Here is a 14200-nt window from a genome sequence, read left to right as displayed (position 1 = left end):
CTCTGCTGCTGCACGCTGTGTGCTCAGCAAATGGCACTTACTGGTTCTTATTATCAGAGTTGCTTAGTTATGACAATTAGATGCATCTGACCGTCAGCTCTGCTGGTTGCTCCCAACAGTGACGGAACCCTGACATTGAGCTGGTCCACAGCACCCTGAGTCGAGGCTACACTTCTCAGCCTCCTTTGCAGCCGGTGTTGATAGAACACGGGCAGAGTGATGTACCACCTTTACCCACTTTCACACAATCTGTCCCTTCCTTTAGATTGCTCTGCACTTCTTCCCAGAAATCCTCCTGGGGTAACCCCGGCCCTGCCTTCCTCTCTCCCAGCTTGGGGGAAGGAAGGACTTACTTGCTTGTGGTCCCTCGGGATCCCGTACTTTTCCTCATGGTTGCCCATTCATTTGTCTGCCCACCCCCTGCCCACACCACCCCATCCCAAAGGACTCAGGTGCAGTTGGCACCCCCACCCCAGCGCGGGCACTCTGAGTTGCAGGAATGAATGAGGAGGTTCTTCTTGGGGTAAGATGTCCTGGCTCCCAACCTGGACTGAGCACCCGAGGAGCTCCTTCTCCTTCCCAGTTTGACTGAGATATAATCGGCGTATAATACCGTGTAAGTTTAAGGTGTACAGTGTGGTGACTTGATACACTTCTATTGCAAAATGATCCTCACTACTGTTAGTTAACACCTCCATCCCATCACAAACCACCGTTTCTTTAAAAAACTGGAGCAGCACCAGGTGCCTGGGTGGCTCAGTCGGTTAAACATCTGCCTTCAGGGGCGCCTGGGTGGCTCAGTCGGTAAGCGTCTGTCTTCAGCTCAGGTCATGATCCCAGGGTCCTGGGATGGAGCTCCGCATCGGGCTCCCTGCTCCATGGGAAGCCTGCTTCTCCCTCTCCCACTCCCCCTGCTTGTGTTCCCTCTCTCGCTGTGTCTCTCTCTGTCAAATAAATAAGTAAAATCTTAAAAAACAAAACAAAACAAAAACCATCTGCCTTCTGCTCAGGTCATGATCCCAGGGTCCTGGGATCGAGTCCCACGTCGTGCTCCCTGCTCAGTGGGGAGTCTGCTTCTCCCTCTATCCCTCCCCCCTGCTTGTGATCTCTCTCTCAAATAAATGAAATCTTAAAAGAAAAAAAAAATTGGAGCAGCACCCCCTGGGGCCAAATGCAGCCCAGTCTCTGGGACGGAGTCCCCCAGGTGATTCCAAAGTAAATGTGAGGGTGCTGCGCAGACCATTGGTTGTTCTGTCGTGGTCTTGCTCAAGTCAAAAGACAGATGGGGACTTTCCTGCGGGGAATGGGGCCCCAGGAATCTAGAAAGGGGTTCCATGTTCTGATTCGAACTCCAACTGCAATGCCTGTTGTTTGGGGGTGTTTTGCACTCGCTACCACTAGCAATTCTGTGGCACCAGCGGGGGGTCCTACAATTCAACTCAATTCTGATGCTGTTTACAAGGCGGTGCATCACATCCCACAGGTAAAGGGCTCGGTCCTATAAGACTGCCCCCCCCAACATTCAGACACCAATCCAGGTTGTCCCCTGTGCTTCTGACCAACCAGGTATCAATCAGAGGGTCCCAAGACCCCCTCCTCAGGCTCAATTAATTTGCTAGAGCAGCTCACAGAATTCAGAAAAACATGTGACTCATTAGATTACTAGTTTATTATAAAAGCAGATAACTCGAGAATAGCCAGATGGAAACGATGCTTAGGGCCAGGTATGGAGAAAGGGTGTGTGGAGCTCTCCCCACATCTGCCCTTGTCCACCAACCTGGAAGCTCTCAGACGCCCATCCTTTTGGGGGTTTGTGGCAACACCATTATACAGGCATGATTGATGAAATCATTGGCCATTGGTGTTTGATTCAACATCCAGCCCCTCTCCCAGCCCCAGAGATCAGGGGATGGGAATGGAAATTCCGACCATCCAAGACTTGGTTGGTTCCCTCGGCAACCAGCCCCATCCCTACATGTTTTCCAAAAGTCACCTCATATATTAAAGGCACCTTCATCACTCGTCAGTTCTTAGGAATTCCAAGGTTTTAGGAGCTCTGTGCCAGAAATGGGGATGAGGACAAAATAAATATTTGTTACTATGAATCACTATAATATCATTGTAATATCAGAGGTAGGAAAATAACATGGCTAACAGGGGAGGTTCTGACATTCAGCAGATGTGCTGGGCTACACACTCGTTTTGTGACCCTGCCCAACTGAGAAAGCCTGCTCTCGGCTTGATTTTCTTATTGGTGAAATGGGGACTGTCAAGGCTAAACTATATTCGTGGGGTTATGGCGAAGGTTTAGTAATATAAATGCTTTACACGCTTTGGCACATGATGAATATTCAGTACATGGCCACTATCATTAGTGATATGAATTCTATTAAACAGATAACATGTATCATTTTTAAAAGATATTTATTTGAGAGAGTGAGAGAAAGCACAAGCGAGGCCAGGCCGGTGGGAGGCAGAGGGAGAGGGAGAAGCGGACTCCCTGATGAACAGGGAGCCCGATGCGGGCCTCGATCCCAGGACCCTGGGATCATGACCTGAGCCGAAGGCAGATGCTTAGCTGACTGAGCCACCCAGGCGCCCCTGGACACAACAGCTTCCACAAGCTGCAAGAAGCAAAGAAGTGGAGTCTTCCCTCCCTGTTCGTTTAGGACAAGGGGTGACTTATCTATTTGGGAGGAAAAATTCTCCTTTACCCTTCCAAGGTTTTTCTGGCTGGCCAAAGAATCAAACTGACACAAGACAGAGTCACAGGGGAAAATGAAATTTAATTTTGCACATACAGGATCCCCACATACACGAGAGGTTCCAAGACAGAGAGGCAGGATGAGGTAGGTATCCATGCCATGCTGAGCTAAGGAGTGGGCTGGGGGCTGGGGCCTCAAAGGGGAGCAGGGCAATAAGAACATGTTTGGTAACTAGATGTTTGCCCTGCCGTGCAGATGGGCATTCAGATAAAACTTATCTTTGGTAATAACTCTAGTTCTGGAAAGACCCCCAATTTAGAGTCTTCTAGGTGGTTAGTTAAGTGAGAGGCAAAAGTTTCTCTTGAGCCTGCAGGGTCTTGATTGCCTTCAGCTCAAAACAGTCCACATGCCAAAGCCAAAGTGGGCCAAAGACCTCTTTAGGATTTAGGAATGAAAACATTAATGAATGTTAGAGCACAACAGACGGTTATAGATGGTCTAGTCAGTGTTTCTCAATCCTACTACACATTAGAATCTTCTGAAGAGCTTTAGAACACAATGCACTGGGTTATGACCATGGTAAGCTGAACAAATCTCCAGAGGTGGAGCCTGGCGCACTATTATTTTTTTTTTACAGCTCCCAAGTGGCTCTGAGGTACAACCAAGATTGAGAACCAATGAATCCACAAAGTTTTGCTTTGTTTTTTTTTTAAAGATTTTTATTTCTAAGTAATCTCTACACCCAACGTGGGGCTCAAACTCACAACCCCAAGATCAACAGTGGCATGCTCCACCCACCGAGCCAGCCAGGAGCCCCTGTACAAAGTTTACTTTTAAAAAGAAACTTCAGGGGCGCCTGGGTGGCTCAGTCATTGGGTGTCTGCCTTCGGCTCAGGTCGTGATCCCAGGGTCCTGGGATCCAGCCCCACATCGGGCTCCCTGCTCAGCGGGAAGTCTGCTTCTCCCTCTCCCCCTCCCCCTGCTTGTGTTCCCTCCCTCTCTCGCTGTGTCTCTCTGTCAAATAAATAAAATCTTTAAAAAAAATAAAATAAAATGAAACTTCATTGTACTGCCCCAAACAGAAACCCAACGTCACTTGCCATAAACCTGGTCCTAACAGTAAACACGATGAAAAAAAGATATAACCTGATATAAAGGGATTGGTAAGCATTAAAGCTGCTCTAGATAAACTTACTCCTTCACTAAGAAAGGCTGAAAAAGATCTGAAAAAAATAATAACTTCCTGACCACAGGATTCAGAGTTGCCACACTTTATGCCTCCGGGGGTCATGCGGGGCACTGACCTAGTTAGACCCTGATTTCAGAGACAGGGCGAGGGAAACATGAGTTGGCCCAATTTTGCTAGACAATTTAAAAAACCAAATACTAATATGCAATGAACGCATATCTGAGACTAAGAAGAAAATGATGCTTGATACTTCAAAGGGAGGGTAAGGTGGGGTGAGGACAAAGGCACCAGATCTGACTGCAACTGAAAGTGACCTCCAAGTCAACTGAGCACCCCCTGGGCGCAATGATGGCCAAGACGGCTTACCCAAGCAAAGTTCGGGGCAGTGCTTGGACCAGGAGCTAGAATCGGAAGTCCATCCCCATCATTTTCCACTTGAGGAAACTCAGAGCTCATCAAGGATGAGAACTGACCAGGGTCAACCAGCAGCGGACATAACAACAGCAGATTTTTGCAATCCCAGTGTCTTACTACCAAACCCTACAGCATCCGGCAGGGAGAACAGTCATTGGCTGTGTGTTGAGAAGCAAGATTAGCGCTCACAAAGCCCACCAGGTCCATTTCTCAGATTAACACACTGAGACCCCGGAGTGAGGAAAGGACTTGTCCAAATCCCCAGACAAAAGATGATGATGACAATCAGACACCAACACTTGAGAGGTCACTGTGTGCGGGGCACTGTCCTAAGGTTCCATTAGAGACTCAAATTCTATCATCAGCCCCAATCTAGATGGGTAAACTGAGGCACCGAGTGTGTGCACCTCGCCCGGGGTCTCAGAGCTGGTAAGGGGCAGAGGAGCTTCAAAGATCACTTCCCAAAAGGGGAAACCGAGCCCACAGAGGATGGAAGGGTTCCAGCCCAAACTTCCCGTGGCGGGGGGGTGGGGGGGTTACAGGGTGGGTCGCGAGGAGGGGGCGCGGCTCAGAATCCACGACCTCTCAAATTTGCCCTCTCCCCGCCGTGGGGAACTATGACGTCACATGCGGGGAGCGGGGGCTGTGACCAGGAGCTTTGGGAATCCCATTCGGAAACCCGGGCGTGGGAACCGCGGGTCGCACTCACCTCCCGACGCACTCCTTCGAAGCCCACACTTCGGGCCTCGGGAACGAGGCCGGGAGCGCCTCGCCGGCGCAGACTCGGCGTCCCTCCACCAGCGCGACCTGCGACAGCGCCCAGGTGCCCGAGGCTTGCGGACCCCTGGACATCACTGACGGAGAACGCGCGCGGGACTAACTCAATGCGCATGTGCGCCCGCGATCTGTCGTTCAAAGCCGGCGGTGCGGCATCTCTGCCAATCGGAATCTTCCTTCCAGCCTGGCCCCGCCTCATTCGTCAGGCTTCCGGCGTCCCGCTGTCTCCAGGGTAACCGTCAGACCCACGGCCCAAGAGAGGCCCAGAAACTTCTGGGCAGAGAAACGGGAGGTGCCTGGGAATGAGAAAGGTCTCCGACGCAGGCGTTCCTGCTTCTTTTCCCCGGCCCCGCTTGCCAGGTCCTGCCACAGGGCCCGACCCGGGGTCGGTTGTGAGGGGCTCGGCCCTCACTGTGGGCGTCGCTGAGCGGGCCCGCGGTCACTATGGTAACACCTCCGGCTCGCGGTCGACCTCTTGCGTGCTGACGCCACGCGCGGAGACCTGCGAGAAGGCGGTGGGCGCATGCGCCCGGGGCGGGAGGCGTGGTGTTGGCCCGTGGGAGGAGCCGGGGTGAGGGCGGAGCTAGGGCCTGCGCTTGGACCAGAAGCGAGCATTGGAAGTCCATCCCCATCATTTTCCACTTTGAGGAAACTCAGAGCTCATCAAAGTGCAACTGAAGAATTGGATATTTTCTTTTTATTAACATATACTGTATTATTTGTTTCAGGGGTACAGGTCTGTGATTCATCAGTCTTAAACAATTCACAGCGTTCACCATAGCACATACCCACCCAACGTCCATCACCCAGCCACCCCATGGATATTTTCATTTTAAACTTTTTTATTTGGCGATAATTTTACGTTTAGAGACAAGTTGCAGTTAGAGGGTGCCCACATGTCCCCCACCCCCAGCTTCCCCTGCTGTTAACCTCTCAGGACCACAGCACATTTGTGGAAACACAAATCTTTCACATCAGAGCAATGCTGTTCACTGAACTCCAGCCCATTCACATGGTCCTACTCTCTCCTCCGGGGTCCTTTTCTATTAGGAACCACATGGCGTTGAGTTGCTAGGTCTCCCCCAGCTTCCTCTGATCCACAACCTTTTCTCAGACTTTCCTTGTTTTCGATGACCTTGACAGTCTTGAAGGGTACCAGCCAAGTGTTCTGCAAAATGTCCTTCAATGCTTGCTTGTGACTACACTTGGCTTATGAATAGAAACTGACTTTTTAATTTAATTTTAGCTAAACATTTAACATTGCTAGTTGAGTCAATTATTGGACAGCTTTTAAGCATGTTTAGAACAATCTGGATATGTGAATCTACTTTTTCAACTAGATTTTATGAAATCTAATCACACAGATCAGTGATGTCTGGTGAAAAATTAGCATTCAAGTTGAGATGTGCTGTAAGTGAAAAATGCATAGCAGATTTCAGACTTAATACAAAAAAGAAGGATGTAAAACAAAGCATTAATCATGGTTTTATCTGTTACATGTTAAAATGATATTTTGGATATATTGAGTTAAATCATATATTATTATTATTTTTAAAGATTTTATTTATTTATTTGACAGAGAGAGACAGCGAGAGAGGGAACACAAGCAGGGGGAGTGGGAGAGGGAGAAGCAGGCCTCCTGCTGAGCAGGGAGCCCGATGCGGGGCTCGGTCCCAGGACCCCGGGATCATGACCTGAGCCGAAGGCAGACGCTTAACGACTGAGCCACCCAGGCACCCCCATCATATATTATTTTTTTTAAAGATTTTATTTATTTGTTTGACAGAGAGAGAGAAAGTAAGAGAGGGAACACAAGCAGGGGGAGTGGGAGAGGGAGAAGCAGGCTTCCCGCTGAGCAGGGAGCCCGATGTGGGGCTCGATCCCAGGACCCTGGGATCATGACCTGAGCCGAAGGCAGACGCTTAACGACTGAGCCACCCAGGTGCCCCTAAATCATATATTATTAATTAATATTGATTTCACCTATTTGTTTTTACATATTTCCAGCTTTTTTGAGATATAATTGACATATAACATTGTATAGTTTTAAGGTGTACAACATGAGTATTTGATACATGTATATATTGCAAAATGATTACCATATTAGTTACCACCTCCATCACCTCATATAATTACGTGTGTGTGTGTGTGTGTGTGTGTGGTGAGGACCTTTAAGATCTACTCTCTTAGCGACCTTGAAGTATGTAATACAGTATTGGTACCTGTGGTCACCATGCTGTACATTAGAGTCCCAGAACTTATTCATCTTATAATTGGAAGTGTGAACCCTCTGACCAACATCGTTTTACTTTTTAACGTGCCCCCTAGAAAGTTTTAAATTACTGTGGCTCACATGAGATTTTGATTGGACACTGCTGCCCTAGGTAACAACGTAACCAGCATTTACAGAGAACAATGTCAGGCATTGTGTTTGACAAATATTATTTCACTTAAACCTGAAAATAACGCAGTGAGGTAGGTTCAGTAGAATCTTTCTTAAGCGGACTCCACTGTTGAGTGACTCCTGGCGTAACTGATGTACCCCATCCCCTCTCTCAGACACACCGGTGGGCTGATGTTCAGGGCTGCAGAAGGCCCATGGCAAGCATACTGCTTTCTAAAATGCCAGAAGGGGGGTGTCTGGCTGGCTCTGTTGGTGCAGCAAGTGACTCTTGATATCAGGGTTGTGAGTTTGAGCCCCAGGTGATTGCAGAGATTACTTACAATAAAATCTTTAAGGAAAAAAACCAGAATGGGGCACCTGGGTGGCTCAGTCGTTCAAGTGTCCAACTCTTGATGTTGGCTCAGGTCATGATCTCAGAGTCATGAGATCGAGCCCGAGTTGGGCTCTGCCCTGGGTGTGGAGCCTGCTTAAGATTCTCTTCCTCTCCCTCTGCCCCTCCCCCCACTCGTGCTTGCTCACACTCTCTCTCTCTAAACAAAAACAAAAACAGAACAACAAACATGTGTTAAATTCGAATGGGCAAGACAGCTGTAAGAATGGACTTCTTTCTCTTGTTTTTTTTCTCTTGTTCTCTAGAAAATTTCTACATTCCAATTGCTCTGCAAGAGTGCTTGTATTTTATGGGGCACCTGGGTGGCTCAGATGGTTAAGCATCTGCCTTTGGCTCAGGTCATGATCGCAGGTTCCTGGGATTGAGCCCCATGTCTGGCTCTTGGCTCGGCTGGGAGCCTGCTTCTCCCTCTTCCTCTTCCTCTCCCCTGCTCATGCTCTCTCTCTCTCTCTCTCTGTATCTCTCTGTCTCAAATGAAAAAATAAAAAAATTAAAAAGAGTGCTTGTATTTTTGCTCCTGCTTGAAGGGACAAACTGAAAATTGTAGGTGCATAGACCCATACTAAACACAAAACAAAACCTTGGTTCTGTTGGACCAAATGAGTGTACATTTGTATGTCTTAAAGTGTTTTTAATTGCCTATTTTTTAAAAAGATTTTATTTATTTATTTGACAGAGAGAGAGAGCATAAGCAGGGGGAGCAGCAGAGGGAGAGGGAGAAGCAGGCTCCCCACTGAGCAGGGAGCCTGATGTGGGATGTGGGGCTCGATCCCAGGACCCTGAGCCGAAGGCAGACACCTAACCGACTGAGCCACCCTTCAACTGCCTATTTTTTTTAAAGATTTTATTTATTTATTTGATAGAGAGAGACACAGCAAGAGAGGGAACACAAGCAGGGGGAGTGGGAGAGGGAGAAGCAGGCTTCCCGCAGAGCAGGGAGCCCGATGTGGGACTCCATCCCAGGACCCTGGGATCATGACCTGAGCCAAAGGCAGATGCCTAATGACTGAGCCACCCAGGCAGCCCCCTCAACTGCCTATTTTAATGAACTTTTTGATGAACCAACCAATGACTGGTCCTGATCATGATGATGGGAGGGCTTCTACTCTGTCAATACCCCCGTTTTACAGATGACAAAATGAGGCATTGATAGACAATAACTTTCCTGAAGTTGCAATCCCGTAAGGGGGTGGAGCCAGAATTTACGCTCAAGAAACCTGTCTCCTTCGTAGAGCCCAAGCTCTCAACCAGGACCATGGTTGTCCTCAAATGTAATATGGGCAAAGAAGCATGCAGGCTGGAGAGCTGGGACACAGTTTAGTCTTGGGGTCACTACATCTTCAGATCCCTATTTCCTCAGCTGGGAGACCTAAATCTTTGAACAACAAAAAAAATAGACTTTGTAATAAGTCAAACCTGGGTCATTTGTGTGACCTTGGACTAATCATCAATCTCTCTGGTCTGTAATTTCTTCACCCATAAAGTGGGCAGCCTAGCAGAAGCTCCTTACAGGTTGTCACCAGAATTGGTGTCTATGATTCTTGGTATCCTTGACCCCTCATGAATGGAAGAACTGAGCCTTCAGCTGCTTCAACTAGGGTAGGTTTAATTAGAGGAACAGTGGGGGAGGTTGGGAAAGGCCAGGGAGAGCAGCTGTGGGGAGACCCCTGTGGGTGCTCACTCGCCCTGGGCCTGTTGGGACCCTCAGGGACACTTTCCCGCAGTACCTCTGGGGAGAAAGGGGTCGTCCTCAGAGGACCCCAGTTCGTTACCCTCCAGACTGGTCATCTGGGGCTGGCAGGCTTCTCGGGAGGCGAGACTTCAGGGCAGATGAAGGACTGGCGACGGCTGAGCTGAGACGGAGCAGGGTTGCTAGAAAGAACAGCAGGGGTCGGTCCTAAGGAAGGGAAGAAAGAGCAGAGAAATGTAGATGTGCCTCGCTTTGTACCACGAGGAATGCGCGGCCCTAGGTCAGAGCAGGGACTCCCTCCCGTCACTCCTAGCAGGTGCCTCCTCCTCCCAGGGGTTCTTGCCACCCAGTGGAAGGGGGCTGCCCCTCCAGTTCCATATGTCCCCTCCCAGTTGGGCCTTCCAGGACACTCCCTTGCTTCCCAGTTACCCTTCCCCTGGAGGGTACGCTCGGTGACCGCAGGGACCTCCCCAGTGGCAGCCCCTGAGTCCCCCCCGCCTGTCCATCCCTGGCCCCCCGGTGCCCTTCCATGCCTCAGGCCCCAACATCCCCATACGCTCTGCCACCCCACCCCCCACGCCTCCATCCCCCGGTACCTCTGACCCCCAGCCCCCCTGTGGCCCCCGGCTCCACTGTACCCCCAGCCTGGCACGCTGGAGCCCAGCAGGGTTGGGGCAGGCAGTGAATATGTAAGGTTGGCTCTGTGTACTGGAGTCCCCGGCACTGAGCAGGTGGACTTCTTCCTCCCAGGGGGTCTCACAGTGTGGTGCAGGGGTCCGCAAGCTACAGCCTGAGGGTGACCCCGGCCTCCCCCACTTTTTACAGTTTTTAAAGATGAGGTAAGGGGCGCCTGGGTGGCTTAGTCATTAAGCATCTGCCTTCGGCTCCGATCATGATCCCAGGGTCCTGAGTTCGAGCCCCACATCGGGCTCCCTGCTCAGCGGGAAGCCGGCTTCTCCCTCTCCCACTCCCCCTGCTTGTGTTCCCTCTCTCACTCTCTCTCTGTCAAATAAATAAATAAAATCTTTAAATTAATAAATAAAGTTGAGGTAAAATCCGCATCACATAAAATTCACTATTTGACCGTTTTAACTAATCAAGGATCCATCCTGGAGTAGTTCCTCAGGAAGTTAGAATTACCGTAGGACCCAGCAATTCCACCACTCCCTATGTACGCAAAAGGACTGAAAACAAGTGTTCAAACAAAAACGTGTACACAGATGTTCGTAGCAGCACTAATCACAATAGCCGAAAGGTGAAAACAACTCAAAGGTCCTTCAGCTGTTGGATGGATAAACAAAATGTGGTCTAGTCCTCCAACGAAACGCTCCACAGCCATTAGAACAAACAAAGAGCTGACCCCTGCCACCACCTGGATGACCTTGAAAACACGATGCTCGGTGAATGAAGCCTGGCGCAAAGGCCACGTGGTGATTCCGTTTCCGTGGCACGTCCAGAACGGGCTCACCCACAGAGATGTGGAGAGTTGACTAGTGGTTGATGAAAATGTTTTGTAGCTAGAGGGTGGTGAGGCTTGCCCAACACAGAGAATGAGCTAAATGTTACTGTTGGTAAATACAACTCAGATTCTACCATTGGCGTTCCCTAACCCACCTGGGGTTCCCTTATCAAACCCGAGGCAACCGGGACCAAGCCCTCCCACCCCAGCGGGGTCAGAGTGCCCTTCGTGACCATGACATACCTGATGTCCACTTCTGTGTTACAGTAATGGCAGTAACACTGGGGAGGTTGACGAAGAAGTGAACCGGAAACAGAGAAAGACATGGTAGGGGTGAGGCAGGTCAAGGTCCTTCCCTCCCTTTCTCCCCACTCCTTCCTTCCTTCTTTCCTGCCCCCCCCCTCCTCCTTTGCTCTCGTCGTGACCTCCTGCGGGCCCGCTGATCCAACAGCCTCACCTCTCACATTCTCCCCAACCCCCTAAGTGGCATCATCCTCTAACGTGGGGTTTCTCAACCTCGTCACTACTGACATTTGGACCCCGATCCCTGTTTGTGGGGGCGGCTGTCCTATGCAATGTAGGATGTTCAGCATCCCCTGGCCTCCACCCACTAAATGCCAGTAGCTTCCTGTCCCCAGGCATGACCACCAACTATATCTCCAGATGCTGCTGCGTCCTCTGGGTGGCAAGGTTGCCCCCACTGGAGAACCACTGGTCTAACCAAGGACCCAAACCCAACTGAGGTTCATCTCACTGGTCCCATTTCCCCCCGTCTCACAACCAATCCACCAGCACTTCTCCTTGTAGACCTGCTACGAGGTCCTCCTCATGTCCACTCCTGTCACCACGCATCCTGCCTGGGCCACCTGGGCCTCCTCCTCGTGGTCTCTCTGCTTCCCCTCTTGCCCTGATGCCACGTCACCGCCCACGCACGCACCCACAGTGACCCTTTCATACTTCAGATCAGAGTCTTGCGGATGGCTCTCCACCAGGCTCAGAATAAAAGCTTCCTTCTCGCCATGGTCTAGGAGGCCCCTTTCGGATCTGGATTCCCTCTGCCCCTCTCAACTCCTGCAGATCTTCCTTTGGTCCCTCAAAGGCACACAGTGCATTTGGCCTCAGGGTCTTTGCCTTGCATGTTCCCTTGGCTCACAAGGGATGTCCCTGCAATTCTCAAGGCGGGCTGCTTCTCTGACCTCTCCCCGCCTTCTCGGGCGAAGCCGCCCACTGTCCTACATGCTGCGAGAGGTCTCCTGAGTTGCTTCCTTTTCTGGCGCTCATGGCTCATTTCACGTCTGTCCTGCCCCTATCATGTGAGCTCTGTGGGTCCAGGGACCTTGTGGGGTCTTGTAGTCCCCAGCATCCAGCAAGGGACCTGCTGCATATATATAAATATTTGAATGTCTATAAATCGATGAGCTGAATGACTACTGGCCATTTCTTGCAAGTCATAATCCACGCCTCTGCCCTCGTACCTCTGCTTACTGTTTGGTAGGTGACTTGGTCCTTAAGAACCTAGCTTACATGGAGAGAGAGGCAGAGCCAGAGACGGAGAGAATGAATGAAGGGTAGTATTTCATAGGAACGTCTGGGGCTGTGTTAGTACAGAAGGGAGGGGCTCCTATCCAAGCTTGAGGATGGAGGCTCAGGGTGGAGGGGGCTGGGTGGAGAGAGACAGGGAGGGAGTGAGGGAAGGAGGGAGGAAGGAAGGGGTAAGGGAGGGCAGGAGGGAGGGAGGGGCGGTCCTATCTACAGAGGGGGGTCTTCTCTCCTACCCCTTCACCTCCTTGGCAGCTCCCTCTCTCTCTTCCTCCTCTCCCTTCCTTCACTCCCTTCCTCCTCTCACTCTGCCCACCCCCCTCCCCCCCCACCCCCCTTCGGTGACAGGCTCCTTCTTACCCAGTCTCCTTTGTTGTAGGACACGAACAGGAAGCTGACCATCATGTAGGCGCATTTCAGCATGTTCCATCTGGTCCTCTTGGCTGGCGACTTCTTGGGGGCGGTGGTGGCCAGGGAGAGCTTCTCTGGGAGAACCCGGGGGGAATGATGCACACTGAAGTCATGCCCTTCCCGCCTGGAAATCCCTGCCTGTCCTGAACTCCACACCTCGTCTCCACCTGCCCCTCCAATGGACATTTGGGCCTCCTGCTGCCGGTTCCCCGTCCCTTTGCCCCACCCCAAGGCACCAGCCTCCTCAGCTGTCCTCCCGCTCCACACTTCGGCCCTTGAAGCCGTCCTCCACGAGGGTGCCAGGACAATCTGCCTAACACCCAGATGTGACTGCATCGCCTCCCTGCTCCGGACCCAACGTGGTGTGCAAACGGCCTTTCACCTCCCCAGCGTGCTTTCCTGCTCTTTTCATTCTAAACATTCTAGTAAAGTATAACATATGGAAGACCTCAGATTTCTACGATAAGTGTTTTATGATTGTGTGTGCACGCAGTAACGTCTATACACAAGCCATCAGACCCTGGGGGTGTGTTTGTCTGTTTTTGTGGGAAGTTTGCTTGATTACAGATTAAATTTCTTTGACAAAGCATTATTCAGATATTCCACCTTCTTTTGTTTCACTTTTGGTCATTTGAGTTTTCTTAGGATTTTGTCCATTTTGTCTACACTTGCCATTTTATTGGCATATGGTTTTTCAAACTATCCTCTTTATTATTCTTTCAATACCTGCAGGATCACTTCCCCCCTAGTTTTGGTGATTTGTTTCTCCTGTATTTTTTTGTTTGTTTCTTATCAGCAACGCTAGAGAACTACATTTTTATTAGTCTTTTCCAAAGGACCAGCTGTTAGCACTGTTGATTTCTATCGTACATTTTTTTCATTGGCTTTTTATCACTTCCTTCATTCTACTTGGGTTTAATCTGTTTCTCTTTTTCAAAATCCTTTAGGTAGGGGGCGCCTGGGTGGCTCAGGTCATGATCCTGGAGTCCCGGAATCGAGTCCCACGTCGGGCTCCCTGCTCAGTGGGGGGTCTGCTTCTCCCTCTGACCGTCTTCCCTCTCGTGCTCTCTGTCCCTCATTCTCTCTCTCAAATAAGTAAATAAAATCTTTAAAAAAAAATCCTTTAGGTAGGTACTCAAATCATTGGCTTTCTGCGTTTTCACATTCCTTCCATCTTTTCTCATAAGGTACACATTTAAGATTATAAATTTCTCTCTAAGC

At 50.2% G+C, this 14200-nt stretch overlaps 1 protein-coding gene and 1 non-coding gene across 2 annotated transcripts in view; both read right to left on the bottom strand.

Annotated features, from left to right (window-relative positions):
* The window catches only part of ZNF667 (zinc finger protein 667), a 53083-nt gene extending 47740 nt beyond the window's left edge, over positions 1-5343 (bottom strand). Inside the window, exon 1 of the mRNA XM_078062425.1 lies at positions 5018-5343. The gene's annotated coding sequence lies outside the window, so the exon portion shown is untranslated. The remainder of the gene's footprint in view (positions 1-5017) is intronic.
* Positions 5344-9544: 4201 nt separating this feature from the next.
* LOC118549920 (uncharacterized) lies at positions 9545-13238 on the bottom strand. The gene is made up of 3 exons (XR_013444066.1): positions 12929-13238; positions 11273-11310; positions 9545-9777 (listed from the first exon to the last, which is right to left on the bottom strand). It is a non-coding gene; the product is annotated as an uncharacterized LOC118549920 (transcript).
* Between the last annotated feature and the right edge of the window lie 962 nt (positions 13239-14200).

This window comes from Halichoerus grypus, chromosome 15 (assembly GCF_964656455.1).
Source record: "Halichoerus grypus chromosome 15, mHalGry1.hap1.1, whole genome shotgun sequence".
NCBI classification, from domain to species: domain Eukaryota; kingdom Metazoa; phylum Chordata; class Mammalia; order Carnivora; family Phocidae; genus Halichoerus; species Halichoerus grypus.
This window is presented reverse-complemented; position numbering and strand designations above follow the sequence as displayed.